We start from the raw sequence: 14,989 nt of genomic DNA on the forward strand, positions 1-14,989 counted from the left end.
GGCGTCTGTTCTTCGCTCACACTGGACGGGGTTAAAGGAGCAGCTGCTTTGGGGGCTCTGGCTCACTCAGGCTGGGGGGAGGGAGGGGTACGGATGCGGGGCGAGCCTGCGGCGTCAGAGGCGTCGTGACGTTGCAGCAGCCTGAGGCGCGCCGTGTGTTCTCCCGGGGAAGTTGTCCCTGGATCACGGGACCCTGGCAGTGGCGGGCTGCACGGGCTCCCGGTAGGGGTGGTGTGGATAGTGACCTGTGCTCGCACACAGGCTTCTTGGTGGCGGCAGCAGCAGCCTTAGCGTCTCATGCCTGTCTCAGGGGTCCGGACTGATAGCCGCGGCTCGCGCCCATCTCTGGAGCTCATTTAGGCGGCGCTCTGAATCCCCTCTCCTTTTAGGAGGTCTGACGTCTTCTGCCAGCGTTCAGTGGGTGTTCTGTAGGAGCAGTTCCACGTGTAGATGTATTTCTAATGTATCTGTGGGAAGGAAAGTGATCTCCACGTCTTACTCTTCCGCCATCTTGCCTAGAAAAAACGACATACTGTTTTTTTAAAACCATGTTTTACCTCTGATTTCCCAAAGTGCAATAAAAATCCTGGAAGTAAAAATCTAGAATATAGTGTAAGGCAGACAGCTAAATGGTAGAGAATTATTTCACATTTTTAGGCACTGAGATTTTGTGGTATTGTATAATAACTGTATAATGAATTTCGCTTGGATACCTTCTCATTTTTAGGCAGCCCTAGAAGCACCAAAATACATCAGAATTCCAGTACTGTGATAGATTTATGTTTGTAATGTTAAAAGGCATTACTAAATCATTTGGAAAGATATGGCCAAAGTAATTGATTCTGTAGGCTCCAAGCTGGTGGGGATGCTGTTACTTGTTACTACGTTTTTTTCAGAATGCTTGGAATCACATAATGCACCACACTGGTTAGTCTTAAGTGACATTATATTATAGCACTGTTTAAATGGTGTCATTTAGATGAAGTGTGTGCTACTCTGTTCATTGTCTTAAAGTCTGTTCAGCCCTAAATATTTAGTTTATTATAATTCCTCATTTCATAGTAGAGTTTGGTCCTATTCTTATGGTTTCTTGTTTATTGGGTTTTAAACTACAGTTTAAGTGCCATGGAGGAATTTGAATAATATCTTAATGATAGGCATTCGTATAGTCACCAACTCGCCATTTGTTTGGGTTTTATTATTGTGTGATAAGTGTTTTCCCTCTAACCTGAAATTTTAAAAAAACTATTATTTCTTGCCAGTTTATTTTATTGGTAAAGGTTCTAAACTTGGAACGTTTTAGCATGAAGTTAAATGAAGACTACCAGATGACTTTGTATTAGAGAAGAGAAAAGTAAATTATATGAATGAATATGACTAAGTTTTATGAATTTCATCACTTTATAAAATGTGTTTAGAATTAATTTTTGCATTATAGGGACTTGTTATGTTTCTGCTATGGTGACCACTTACACTTTATACAGAATTCATACATATAAATTGACATTCTTGGTGTATTACAATATGTCATTTGAATAAACCCTCATGAAGTTTTTCTTCCAGTAAATGGTGCATAATGTAAATATGAAATGTGTATTATGTGGATATGATTTATTATATAGTTTATAATATATAAATTTAGAACATATTTCTTTTTGGTAAAGGACAAACTTATTGCTAATTTATCACTTTATTCTGTTGGATACAAGGAGAACAAATTCTTTTTGGCTGATCAGCTGCAAACACATCTCTGAGCTTAGAGCTGAAATTAGAAATAATATAAGAGGCCATTTTAACCTTGACCAGCCTAAAATAATTAGCACTTAAAAAAACACAAAAGTAAGTGATTTTCACACCTGGCAATTTGAGAGTCCAGTGCTAATACTTCTAGTGAGAAAGCTTTGCTATTAGAAGTACAGACTGAGGTAGTGTGAGATGGTGGTGGTGAATGCTTCTATCATATTATTGTAGGTACTTGGACTGGTCCAATCTTGATTCCCTTTTTTGCCCGACTTTAGGAGCTGTTAAAATATTTCTCTTAAGATACAATACCATTCTTTGTTTCCTGTAATAAGAAAATAGTCAAATTCACTAAAGTCTTCTCAACTATCTATGATGAGCTCTCCTGCTTTTATTGAAATTCACTACGGTTGAATGTAGTATGAAACCACTTGAATAATATATTGGACAAAAAAAAAAGAGTATCATGATAAAATGCCCGCATGTTAAAAGAGATAGACTTAAAAATGATTTATTTTTAGTTAGGTTTAGGAAATATATGTTATGCAGCAAAGCAGATCAGATGAATGTGTTGTAGCAGACAAAAATTTTAAATGGCATCAGGTGTGAACTCATCCAGTTATTGTTTGAGAGACTGTGGTGGGTAGAAAGATAACAAAATTAATGTTTCCTTCTCTAAGGAAAAAAATGATGTGAATTGCACTTTGTATCAGAGAAGGCTTTGAAGCTGGAATAGGCACAAGTCTAAATTACCTGTATGCACAATTCATTATAGTACTCTGAAGATTGCTGAAATGGCAGTTTAATTCTTAAAAACAATAAAATGGATACATAAATACTAAAAATCAGTATTTATAAAAAATAAAAGTAAGTATCAGGGAAAGGGGAAATGAAGGTAGAATAAATAGTAAAATCAAGCCCAAGTTAAAGTTGGAACCAAAAAAAACTGAACCAGAAAATGCTGCACAGTTGTTAATGATGGATGAAATGTGTTTAAAGCAAAGAGGCAAGATCAAAACATGTACATTTCAGAGAGCCTAAGCCAGACACCGAGCAAAAGTTCTTTTGTGGGTTTTCATAAAATGGCCACTGCATAATGTAGGGTAGTGATTCCTGATTCTGACAGCAGGAGAGAATCTCTTGGAGGATCCACTAAAAATAGCAGCCTTTACCTTATTCCCACAAGATTCTGGTTCAGTATGTTCGGGGAATGGATGGGGCTTAGTAATATGTCCTTTCAGTAAATATGCTAGATGATTTGGAAGTTGCTGCGTGACAAATTTAGTCACTGGTCACTAGTCTCCATTCTCTCAACTAGTCTCCATTCTCTCGGCATCCTACCATCCTTTCTGCACACAGCAACAAGGGTAACCATTGGAGGATGGAACTCGGCCCTCAGATGGTTTCGCATTGCACTTCAGGGCCAATTCCTTCTTCATGACAGCATACAATTAGACTGCTGGTGGATTTCCCAAACTCATGACCTACCATTCTTGCCTCATTCCCTCTATTCTAGCCACACAGGCTTTTCTTTGATCCTCAGACCACCAAGCTCATTCCTGCTTCCGCAGTTTGCACTTACTGTTTTTTCTGCCAGGGCCATCTTCCCACAGATCTTCATATGGCTGGCTTTCTCACTCATGTTCTGTTCAGATGCCTTCCTTGCTACTCTGTGGAAAACAGCACCCCGCCTCCCAAATATCTCTTCGTATCTCCTCACCCTGCTCTATTTTTCTTCATGGCACTGTCACTAATAATTATTTAACTAACTGCTTTCTTATTTTTGTTCCCTCCATGAGGATGTCACTTAAGAGAGGTGGCTCTTCAGAAGGGAGTGGCATGATATACTTAAAGTGAAGAAAGGGAAGAACCTACAACCAAGATTACTCTACCCGGCAAGGATGTCATTCAGATTTGATGGAGAAATCAAAAGCTTTACAGACAAGCAAAAGCTAAGAGAATTCAGCACCACCAAACCAGCTCTACAACAAATGCTAAAGGAACTTCTCTAAGTGGGAAACACAAGAGGAGAAAAGGACCTACAAAAACAAACCCAAAACAATTAAGAAAAGGGGCCCAGGAACATACATATCGATCATTACCTTAAACATGAATGGATTAAATGCTCCAGCCAAAAGACACAGGCTTGCTGAATGGATACAAAAACAAGACCCATATATATGCTGTCTACAAGAGACCCACTTCAGACCTAGGGACACATACAGACTGAAAGTGAGGGGATGGAAAAAGATATTCCATGCAAATGGAAATCAAAAGAAAGCTGGAGTAGCAATACTCATATCAGATAAAATAGACTTTAAAATAAAGAATGTTACAAGAGACAAGGAAGGACACTACATAATGATCAAGGGATCAATGCAAGAAGAAGATATAACAATTATAAATATATATGCACCCAACATAGGAGCACCTCAATACATAAGGCAACTGCTAACAGCTATAAAAGAGGAAATCGACGGTAACACAATAATAGTGGGGGACTTTAACACATCACTTACACCAATGGACAGATCATCCAAAATGAAAATAGATAAGGAAACAGAAGCTTTAAATGACACAATAGACCAGATAGATTTAATTGATATTTATAGGACATTCCATCCAAAAACAGCAGATTACACTTTCTTCTCAAGTGCGCACGGAACATTCTCCAGGATAGATCACACCTTGGGTCACAAATCAAGCCTCAGTAAATTTAAGAAAATTGAAATCATATCAAGCATCTTTTCTGACCACAACGCTATGAGATTAGAAATGAATTACAGGGGAAAAAAACGTAAAAAACACAAACACATGGAGGCTAAACAATACGTTACTAAATAAGCAAGAGATCACTGAAGAAATCAAAGAGGAAATCAAAAAATACCTAGAGACAAATGACAATGAAAACACGATGATCCAAAACCTATGGGATACAGCAAAAGCAGTTCTAAGACGGAAGTTTATAGCAACACAATCCTACCTCAAGAAACAACAAACATTTCAAATAAACAACCTAACCTTACACCTAAAGGAACTAGAGAAAGAAGAACAAACAAAACCCAAAGTTAGCAGAAGGAAAGAAATCATAAAGATCAGAGCAGAAATAAATAAAATAGAAACAAAGAAAACAATAGCAAAGATCAATAAAACTGAAAGCTGGTGCTTTGAGAAGATAAAATTGATAAGCCATTAGCCAGACTCATCAAGAAAAAGAGGGAGAGGACTCAAATCAATAAAATTAGAAACGAAAAAGGAGAAGTTACAACAGACACCGCAGAAATACAAAGCATCCTAAGAGACTACTACAAGCAACTCTATGCCAATAAAGTGGACAACCTGGAAGAAATGGACAAATTCTTAGAAAGGTATAACCTTCCAAGACTGAACCAGGAAGAAACAGAAAATATGAACAGACCAATCACAAGTAATGAAATTGAAACTGTGATTAAAAATCTTCCAACAAACAAAAGTCCAGGACCAGATGGCTTCACAGGTGAAGTCTATCAAACATTTAGAGAAGAGCTAACACCCATCTTTCTGAAACTCTTCCAAAAAATTGCAGAGGAAGGAACACTCCCAAACTCATTCTATGAGGCCACCATCACCCTGATACCAAAACCAGACAAAGATACTACAAAAAAAGAAAATTACAGACCAATATTGATGAATATAGATGCAAAAATCCTCAACAAAATACTAGCAAACAGAATCCAACAACACATTAAAAGGATCATACACCACGATCAAGTGGGATTTATCCCAGGGATGCAAGGATTCTTCAATATACGCAAATCAATCAATATGATACACCATATTAACAAATTGAAGAATAAAAACCATATGATCATCTTAATAGGTGCAGAAAAAGCTTTTGACAAAATTCAACACCCATTTATGATAAAAATTCTCCAGAAAGTGGGCATAGAGGGAACCTACCTCAACATAATAAAGGCCATATACGACAAACCCACAGCAAACATCATTCTCAATGGTGAAAAACTGAAAGCATTTCCTCTAAGATCAGGAATGAGACAAGGATGTCCACTCTCATCACTATTATTCAATATAGTTTTGGAAGTCCTAGCCACGGCAATCAGGGAAGAAAAAGAAATAAAAGGAATACAAATTGGAAAAGAAGAAGTAAAGCTGTCACTGTTTGCAGATGACATGATACTATACATAGAGAATCCTAAAGATGCCACCAGAAAACTACTAGAGCTAATCAATGAATTTGGTAAAGTTGCAGGATACAAAATTAATGCACAGAAATCTCTTGCATTCCTATACACTTATGATGAAAAATCAGAAAGAGAATTTAAGGGAACACTCCCATTTACCACTGCAACAAAGAGAATAAAATACCTAGGAATAAACCTACCTAGGGAGACAAAAGACCTGTATACAGAAAACTATAAGACACTGATGAAAGAAATTAAAGGTGATACCAGCAGATGGAGAGATATACCATGTTCTTGGATTGGAAGAATCAATATTGTGAAAATGACTATACTACCCAAAGCAATCTACAGATTCAATGCAATCCCTATCAAATTACCAATGGCATGTTTTACGGAACTAGAACAAATCATATCAAAATTTGTATGGAGACACAAAAGACCCCGAATAGCCAAAGCAGTCTTGAGGGAAAAAAACGGAGCTGGAGGAATCAGACTCCCTGACTTCAGACTATACTACAAAGCTACAGTAATCAAGACAATATGGTACTGGCACAAAAACAGAAACATAGATCAATGGAACAAGATAGAAAGCCCAGAGATAAACCCACGCACCTATGGTCAACTAATCTATGACAAAGGAGGCAAAGATATACAGTGGAGAAAAGACAGCCTCTTCAGTAAGTGGTGCTGGGAAAACTGGACAGCTACATGTAAAAGAATGAAATTAGAATACTCCCTAACACCATACACAAAAATAAACTCAAAATGGATCGAGACCTAAATGTAAGACTGGACACTATCAAACTCTTAGAGGAAAACACAGGAAGAACACTCTTTGACATAAATCACAGCAAGATCTTTTTTGATCCACCTCCTAGAGTAATGGAAATAAAAACAAAACTAAACAAATGGGACCTAATGAAACTTGACAGCTTTTGCACAGCAAAGGAAACCATAAACAAGACGAAAAGACAACCCTCAGAATGGGAGAAAATATTTGCAAACGAATCAACAGACAAAGGATTAGTCTCCAAAATATATAAACAGCTCATTCAGCTCCATATTAAAGAAACAACCCAATCCAAAAATGGGCAGAAGACCTAAATAGACATTTCTCCAAAGAAGACATACAGATGGCCAAGAAGCACATGAAAAGATGCTCAACATCACTAATTATTGGAGAAATGCAAATCAAAACTACAATGAGATATCATCTCACACTGGTCAGAATGGCCATCATCAAAAAATCTAGAAACAATAAATGCTGGAGAGGGTGTGGAGAAAAGGGAACCCTCTTGCACTGTTGGTGGGAATGTAAATTGATACAGCCACTATGGAGAACAATATGGAGGTTCCTTAAAAAACTAAAAATAGAATTACCATATGACCCAGCAATCCCACTACTGGGCATATACCCTGAGAAAACCATAATTCAAAAAGACACATGCACCCGAATGTTCACTGCAGCTCTATTTACAATAGCCAGGTCATGGAAGCAACCTAAATGCCCATCAACAGACGAATGGATAAAGAAGATGTGGTACATATATACAATGGAATATTACTCAGCCATAAAAAGGAACGAAATTGAGTCATTTGTTGAGACGTGGATGGATCTAGAGACTGTCATACAGAGTGAAGTAAGTCAGAAAGAGAAAAACAAATATCGTATATTAACGCATGTATATGGAACCTAGAAAAATGGTACAGATGAACCAGTTTGCAGGGCAGAAGTTGAGACACAGATGAAGAGAACAAACGTATGGACACCAAGGGGGGAAAACTGGGGTGGGGTGGGGATGGTGGTGTGCTGAATTGGGCGATTGGGATTGACATGTATACACTGACGTGTATAAAACTGATGACTGATTAATAATAAAAAAAAAAGAGGTAGCTCTTTGTACTGGTCCATCAGAGAAAGACAAAGAGTGATGCATAATTATAAAACAATTTAATTTTTGTTTCCTGCTTATTTTTTCATTTTAATTTTTAATTTTCTTATTTTTTGGCCGCACAGCATGGCTCATGGGATCTTAGTTCCCCCACTAGGGATCGAACTCATGCCCTTGGCAATGAAAGCGTGGAGTCTTCACTACTGGACCACCAGGGAATTCCCTCCTGCTTTTTGCATTTTATTTTGTCCCAGGTGAAAATTGGGGCCCTCTCATGACTTTTGTCTATACTCCTAAATGGTAGAAAGCTCTGTGGTCAGTAATTAAAATGTCCAGTCCAATGTGATGGTCAAACTTTGGAACTGACTTATGAACGAGGCCTTTCCCCACTTCCCCAGCTGTGGCTGGTGGAAAACTAGCAGTTGGGGGAGAACGTTGTGGTCAACTTTTTACTCACATTTGCTTTTACTTCTTTTCCCCTAGTTCACTAAGTAGAGGTCTTGGTCCTCCAGAGTTGGAGTGCAAGGGATTGGGGGAGGGGAGGTGAGGGAAGTAGGAAGGGTCTTACTTGATTGGTACTATATGAAACTGGGTTAGTGCTTTCTGGGCCTGACTACAGGTTTTAAGAATTGATTCTTTCTTTCACAGGCACTTTTGTAGTTGATAAGAATTGCTCTCATTGCTCTGGATCTCTCCCTGTAGTTCCTTTGATGAAGATGAATGCATCTCTTTTCCAGTTAGTTTCTTATTTCTTCTTCAGCCCCTGAGAATCTGGCAGTTCCTACAGCTTCCCTCCACTGAGTTGTATTCATCCCTCCAGGTGCTCCTCTGGAACAGGGCATAAGAGGACCTCCGCAGTAGCTCCCTCTAGCGAGGGGCAGTGTCTGGCCCATGAGAAGTACATTCTTTTCCCTAATAAACTCTGGCAGTGCTGGCCAGTCCCAAACTTGTCAGCTCCCTCTTCCTCAGCTGTCAGAGAAGTTAGTCAGCTTGTCTCCTGCAACTTAGATTTCCCAGACAACAGTCTAGAGTGTCCCTAATGCTCCAGAGAACACATATGTCGCCATTGCAAGGGTCTCATTAAAGTGTCTCTCTCCTGGGAGGTGAAGTAGGAGGCATCTTTCATCCCTTCTTGCAAGCAGAGAGGAGGGGGTGGGACTCACAGCAGAGCAAAAGCCTGTGCCAGCCTATGTTCTGATTGGTCAGTGCCCAGGCTATACTGTTTGTTAATTTTTTTTTTAAATTATTACTCTGGATCCAGCTATTCTTGATTTTCAAATGGCTCAGGAACCACAGATGGGAAAATGCAGCCTGCTTGGATTGTGTCTCTAAAACTACGGAAGGGGAAGAAGTAGGTAATTAATTGGATAATTTAGGGAAAAATGCCTCAGGTATTGGAATTTTCCTGGCAAAGTTTTATCTGAGTCATTCTGCAAAGTGTCAGTATTTGGCACATCTCATATTCCAACAACGTTATGTTGAATAAAATAATACATTTTTTCTTTAAAAAAATAGTCAATAGATATATTTCATTTCCAATAGGAAGAACTCAATTATATTTTAAGCATCTTTCAAGGTCAGACCTAGTAAAAATGTGATATAAATGGAGTTCCTATTTGGCTGGGATAAAGTGGAGATACAGAACCCTTTTTCCTCTGATGAATGAAACTGGTGGTGTTTTTTTTTTTTTATCAGGTCATCATGCATTAGGAAAGAGATGGATTGCTTACTTCATTGACCATCACTTGCTGTGTTTTAACTTTTTCCCTAATATTTGACTTGGATTATCTTTTTGGTTTATGCGTGTCATAGACTGATTGCAAAATTGGCATCAATTCTTCACCCCTTCCTGTAGTCTTCACAGTTCTTCTTACCAAGGGATGGAGTCTATTTTCTCACCCCCTTGAATATGGGCTGGGCTTGTGTTTACTTTGGCCAATAGAATATGGTACAAGTGTCGATGTGCCAGTTCTGAGCCTAGAGACCTTATGTCCTTTCTATTCTCTCTCAGAGCTCTGTCACCATGAGAACAAACTTGGCCAACCTTGCTAGAAGATGAGAGAACACACTGAGGAGAGCTCATTTTTCCCATTCAAAGCCATACTAGACCAGCCTAAAGTCAGCCAACCTCAAAACATGTGGGAGTGTGTAGCCAAAACCAGCAGAGCTACCACCCCAACCCACACCTGACTGCAGAACCACGCAGGAGCTCATCTGAGGCCAGAGGAACCACCCAGATTACCTGTAGTTTTGTGAGCGATAATAGAAATGCTTATTGTTTTAAGTCACTGAGTTTTGGGATGCTTTGTTGCACGGTGATTGCTAACTCACACTGGCCATTTTTGCCCTCACTTTCCCTCTGTGGTCAGAGAATTCCACACTGTCCAGTTTTACAAGTAAAATTTGCTCTAATGTAAGGTATTTTTAAAAACATGAATTACAAATATCTGATGTTAAGACATGGGGAGAGTTCACCTTTGAAAGGGTTTAATATACTAAATATTTCAGGTTTTATCATCTTCACATATTCATTTCTAGTTTTCTCATTAATATCCAAGTTATAAGGATGATTAGCCTTCAGTAAACTGTGTAGTAACATTGGACACATTGTGGAGGATTTAGCTTAAGCAGATATTACATATGCAGCTGGTGTTTCCTAGAGTCTTGGTGATCAAATTACTGAGGACTATATGTGAAGTCTTGTGCTTATTGGCATAAATCCTTATTCCAGATTTTCTCTTCTGAATTGGTATCTTGGGCTCTCCTAAGTCGTGGGAGCCATTTGTGCAATAGCTGAGCTATGGTGGCCTGCTCTTATCTTGATGATTTCTCTCTGCTCTATGGCCGACAGATCTGTATTCAGGGAGTATATAGAGCCATAGTCACCCTGGTGCATATTCTTTATCTTTGCATCTCAGGAGGCTGAAGTTAGCATGGGCTACCTTGGAGAAAACTCCTCCTTTTAACCCCATCCTTTCATGGTTCCGAACAATCTGAAATGGCTTTTTAAAATTGATGTCCTAAAACTTTCTTCTCCCTGTTTAGGCCAGATTTCCCATCTCTCTCTGTTATATTGCAGTCACATATGAGCAAGCTGTTAGCCCCCCAGCTCTGCATAAGTCCAATGTTTGTCACCAAGACCGACATCACTTTGGATGCCACTTGGCTGCATTTTAGACAGCGAGGAGGCAGTTGGGCAAACATCTGTTTTGGGGACAGATGTCTGCACAATCTTAGGTTTTCAGTTCAGAATATACTTAAAAATGTACTTTAAAATGCTTTTATTTTTTATTCGGGAAAGTAGCCTTAACATTTTTAACGCTTTAGTTTAAAAAAGCAATACATGCTCATTATTTAATAGTTATACAATATAGGAAAGGATAAATAAAAGTAAAAATCTGTAATTCTATAGCTGATTTTTTTGGTATATTTCATGTGCATTTATATGGTACTCTGTAAAAAAATAGTTTTCAAGTTTCTACCTTTTCTATAATCTCTCTCTTTTATTACTTAATCATTTAAATTAAATTTGCTAGAGTCAACTTTGTTTTTATCTTTTAAAACCCACATGACTTATTTGCACTTTAACATATAATAGCATTTGATATGTTTTAGTTAGTGCTCAATATAGATAAATTACTTAGGTTCTTAATGTAATATACCTGTGTGGTTGCTTAAAATTGAAAACATTAACTCTGGTTTACTCCACACTTTGCCTATGTTTCACTGCAGTCACAAACCTGGTTCTCTCTTGAGGGTAAAGATAGAACATATCCACAAGTCCATGTATATTTGTAGAGGAGAAGGAGCAAAGTAGTAGCCAACTCTAAAACAGGTGCTTTGAGAAAGAGCACCTACCTCAGTCAGTATAATTATCATTAGGTGTATTTTATCACAAATAATTTTATTTATTTATTTATTTATTTATTTATTTATTTGGCTGCATTGGGTCTTAGTTGTGGTGCGCGGGCTTCTCTCTAGTTGTGGCACACGGGCTCAGTAGTTGCAGCCTGCGGGCTCTCTAATTGTGGCGAGCGGGCTCTGTAGCCCACGGCACGTGGGATCTTAGGTCCCCCACCAGGGATCGAACCTGCGTCCCCTGCATTGGAAGGTGGATTCTTAACTACTGGACCTCCAGGGAAGTCCCTATCACAAATAATGTTAACTTAGTGTCCCTTCCTATTCTCCTTTTTCTTTTCCGTTGCCGTTGACTCTGAAAGGGGCTGGCCACACATCGTTAGGCCAGGGAGGAGTGGGAGGATGCCATGCACTGTTCTACGAAAAGTAGCTGATGAAACTAAAACTACTTTTGTTATTTTTAAAAAGTCTAAAAGTAAACAGCTTTATTTAATTTGAACATTGTTTCATTTTGTGCTTTGATATACTAGCAACTCATAGCTGTTCACAACTATTATCTGGCCAACTTCCCTTGGATATAATCCAGGCACCTCAATCCCCACGAATACATCATCACCTCCGGCCAGCAGACTCCTCGTGGAGTGTTTCCTCTCTGGATGAATGGTTCCCTTAGCCAACTAAACGTACAGTCCAGAATGCTAGCGCTCATCCTTTAGTCCTCCACACTCCTCCCTCACTTCCTCATATTTCATTGGTAACCAAGGTCTGTAGATTCTACTTTTGTGCTTCTCTCACAGCTATGCCGTCAGAGCCATCGCCTTTACCGTAGCGCACGCATGTGTCGCTTCTCTGGGAACTGCTGGAAGTGCCTTCTTATCGCTTCTCCTCCTTCTGGTCTCACCATCAGCCTCACTCACCCAACAGCTGCTAAGGAAGACCTCTAACATGTAAGTCTGTTTATGGACACTAACATACAGCTCTAGAATTTGGGATAAAGTCAGATTCCTTTGCTTAGCACAGAAAGGCCTTCATATCTGGCCTGTCTCCCTCTCTGGCCTTATTTCCCACCACTTGCCTGTGGACATCCTTTTGTCCAGTTGTATATTTTCAGTGTCTTCCTAAAAAAAAAGTAGTTTCCCCCCATGTCTTCCCATATACATTTCCCTCTGCCAGATATTTCATTCCTTGTTTTTCCCCCATCCACTTGTCCTTGTCTTTTCTGTTTTTTTAAAATTACATTCTTCAAGCCTCAGCAAAACTATCACTTCTTTCTAAAACCTTTCTCCAACCAAGTCCATGATTTTGATGCTTCTGCACTGTGATTACTGTACCATTTGTATGATTACATCATGTCAGTTAGCACACTGTATTTTAATTGTTTGTTTACATGCCTTTCTATTCCACTAGACTAGTGGGTCTCAAAGTGTGGTCCCCTGACCAACAGCATCAGCTTTGCCTGGGAGTTTGTTAGAAATGCAAATTTTCAGGCCTCACTCCAGATCAGAAACTCTGGGGGTGGAGCCCAGCAACTTGTGTTGGGGGCAAATCATTTACTGTCTTATGATAGGGGAAGACTGGCTGGCCATAGCAGCATGCTAAGAAACATGGCAATTATTGAGAAGATGCATGAATACTGACAAATACTGTCCTCCATGCCAGCTTTTCTTAAAAGTGGCAACATCAAGGAAGTCCAGCATGCCCCAAAGCATCTCAACACTTATATTAATTTGCTGCTGTAACAGATTACCACAAATTTAGCAGCTTAAAACAACAAAGGCTGGGCTTTCCTGGTGATGCAGTGGTTAAGAATCCGCCTGCCAATGCAGGGGACACAGGTTTGAGTCCTGGTCCGGGAAGATCCCACATGCCGCAGAGCAACTAAGCCTGTGTGCCACAACTACTGAGCCTGTGCTCTAGAGCCCGGGAGCCACAACTACTGAGCCTGTGTGCTACAACTACTGAAGCCCGCGCGACTAGAGCCTGTGCTCTGCAACAAGAGAAGCCACCGCAATGAGAAGCCCGTGCACCGCAATGAAGAGTAGCCCCCCCTCGCTGCGACTAGAGAAAGCCCGTGCAGCAACGAAGACCCAATGCAGCCAAAAATAAATAAATAAAATAAATTAATTAAACAACAACAACAAAGACTTATTATCTTACAGTTTGGAAGGCCAGAAGTCTGAAATGGGTCTCACTTGGCTAAAATCAGGGTATTGGCAGGGCTGAGTTCCTTCTGGAGGCTCTAGGGGAGAATCCATTTCCTCATATTTTCTAGATTTTGAAGCTACCTGCATTCCTTGGCTTGCGACCTCTTCCTCCATCTTCAAAGCTAGCAATGGCTGATTGAATCTTTCTCATGATGCCATCTCTCTGCTTCTGATCTTCTGCCTTCCTCTTTCCCACTTAAGGACCTGTGTGATTATATTGGGTTCACCTGGATAATCCAAGCTGATCTTATTTTAAGGTCAGCTGATTAGCCACCTTAATTCCATCTTGCTAAGTAACATAACATATTCAGAGATTCTAGGGATTAGGACCTGGACATTTTGGGGGTGGAGGCGTTATTCTGCCTACCATGACATTTGTTCTTGGCTTCTGGAGATTTAAATAAGATTAATATTGCCTTTTACCTTAATGCACGGGCTCTTTGGAGAAATCTAGGATTTCCTTTTTTCATTGTCATTTCTTGTGAAGAAAGTGGTTTGAACATTCTTTGATGATTTAGAACATTTTATTGAAAAGAGACCCCTCTCCCCATGATTTATAGTTGTAAACGTAAACTATGAACTTAACTCAAGGTTAACCAGGAAAACATGTCCCAGGTGGCAATTAGAGACTGTGAGATCTATGAAAATAAGTGTGTCAATATGTTAAAAATAAATCAGATTCAAATATTTTAAAAAGAGGAATAATGTGTTATAAAATAATATATCTTTGGAGAAGGGGCAGGCAAATGCTTTTTTTTTTTAAATACATCTTTATTGGAGTATAATTGCTTCACAATATGATGTTAGTTTCTGTTGCACAACAAAGCAAATCAGCCATAGGCATACACATGTCCCCATATCCCTTCCCTCTTGAGCCTCCCTCCCACGCTCCCTATCCCACCCCTCTAGGTCATCGCAAAGCACCGAGGTGATCTCCCTGTGCTATGCTGCTGCTTCCCACTAGCTAACTATTTTACGTTCGGTAGTGTATATACGTCGATGCTACTCTCACTTCACCCCAGCTTTGCCCTCCCACCCCATGTCATCAAGTCCATTCTCTATGTCTACCTCTTTATTCCTGCCCTGCAACTAGGTTCATCAGTACCATTTTTTT

The sequence above is a fragment of the Balaenoptera musculus genome, chromosome X (genome assembly GCF_009873245.2).
Source record: "Balaenoptera musculus isolate JJ_BM4_2016_0621 chromosome X, mBalMus1.pri.v3, whole genome shotgun sequence".
Lineage (NCBI taxonomy): Eukaryota > Metazoa > Chordata > Mammalia > Artiodactyla > Balaenopteridae > Balaenoptera > Balaenoptera musculus.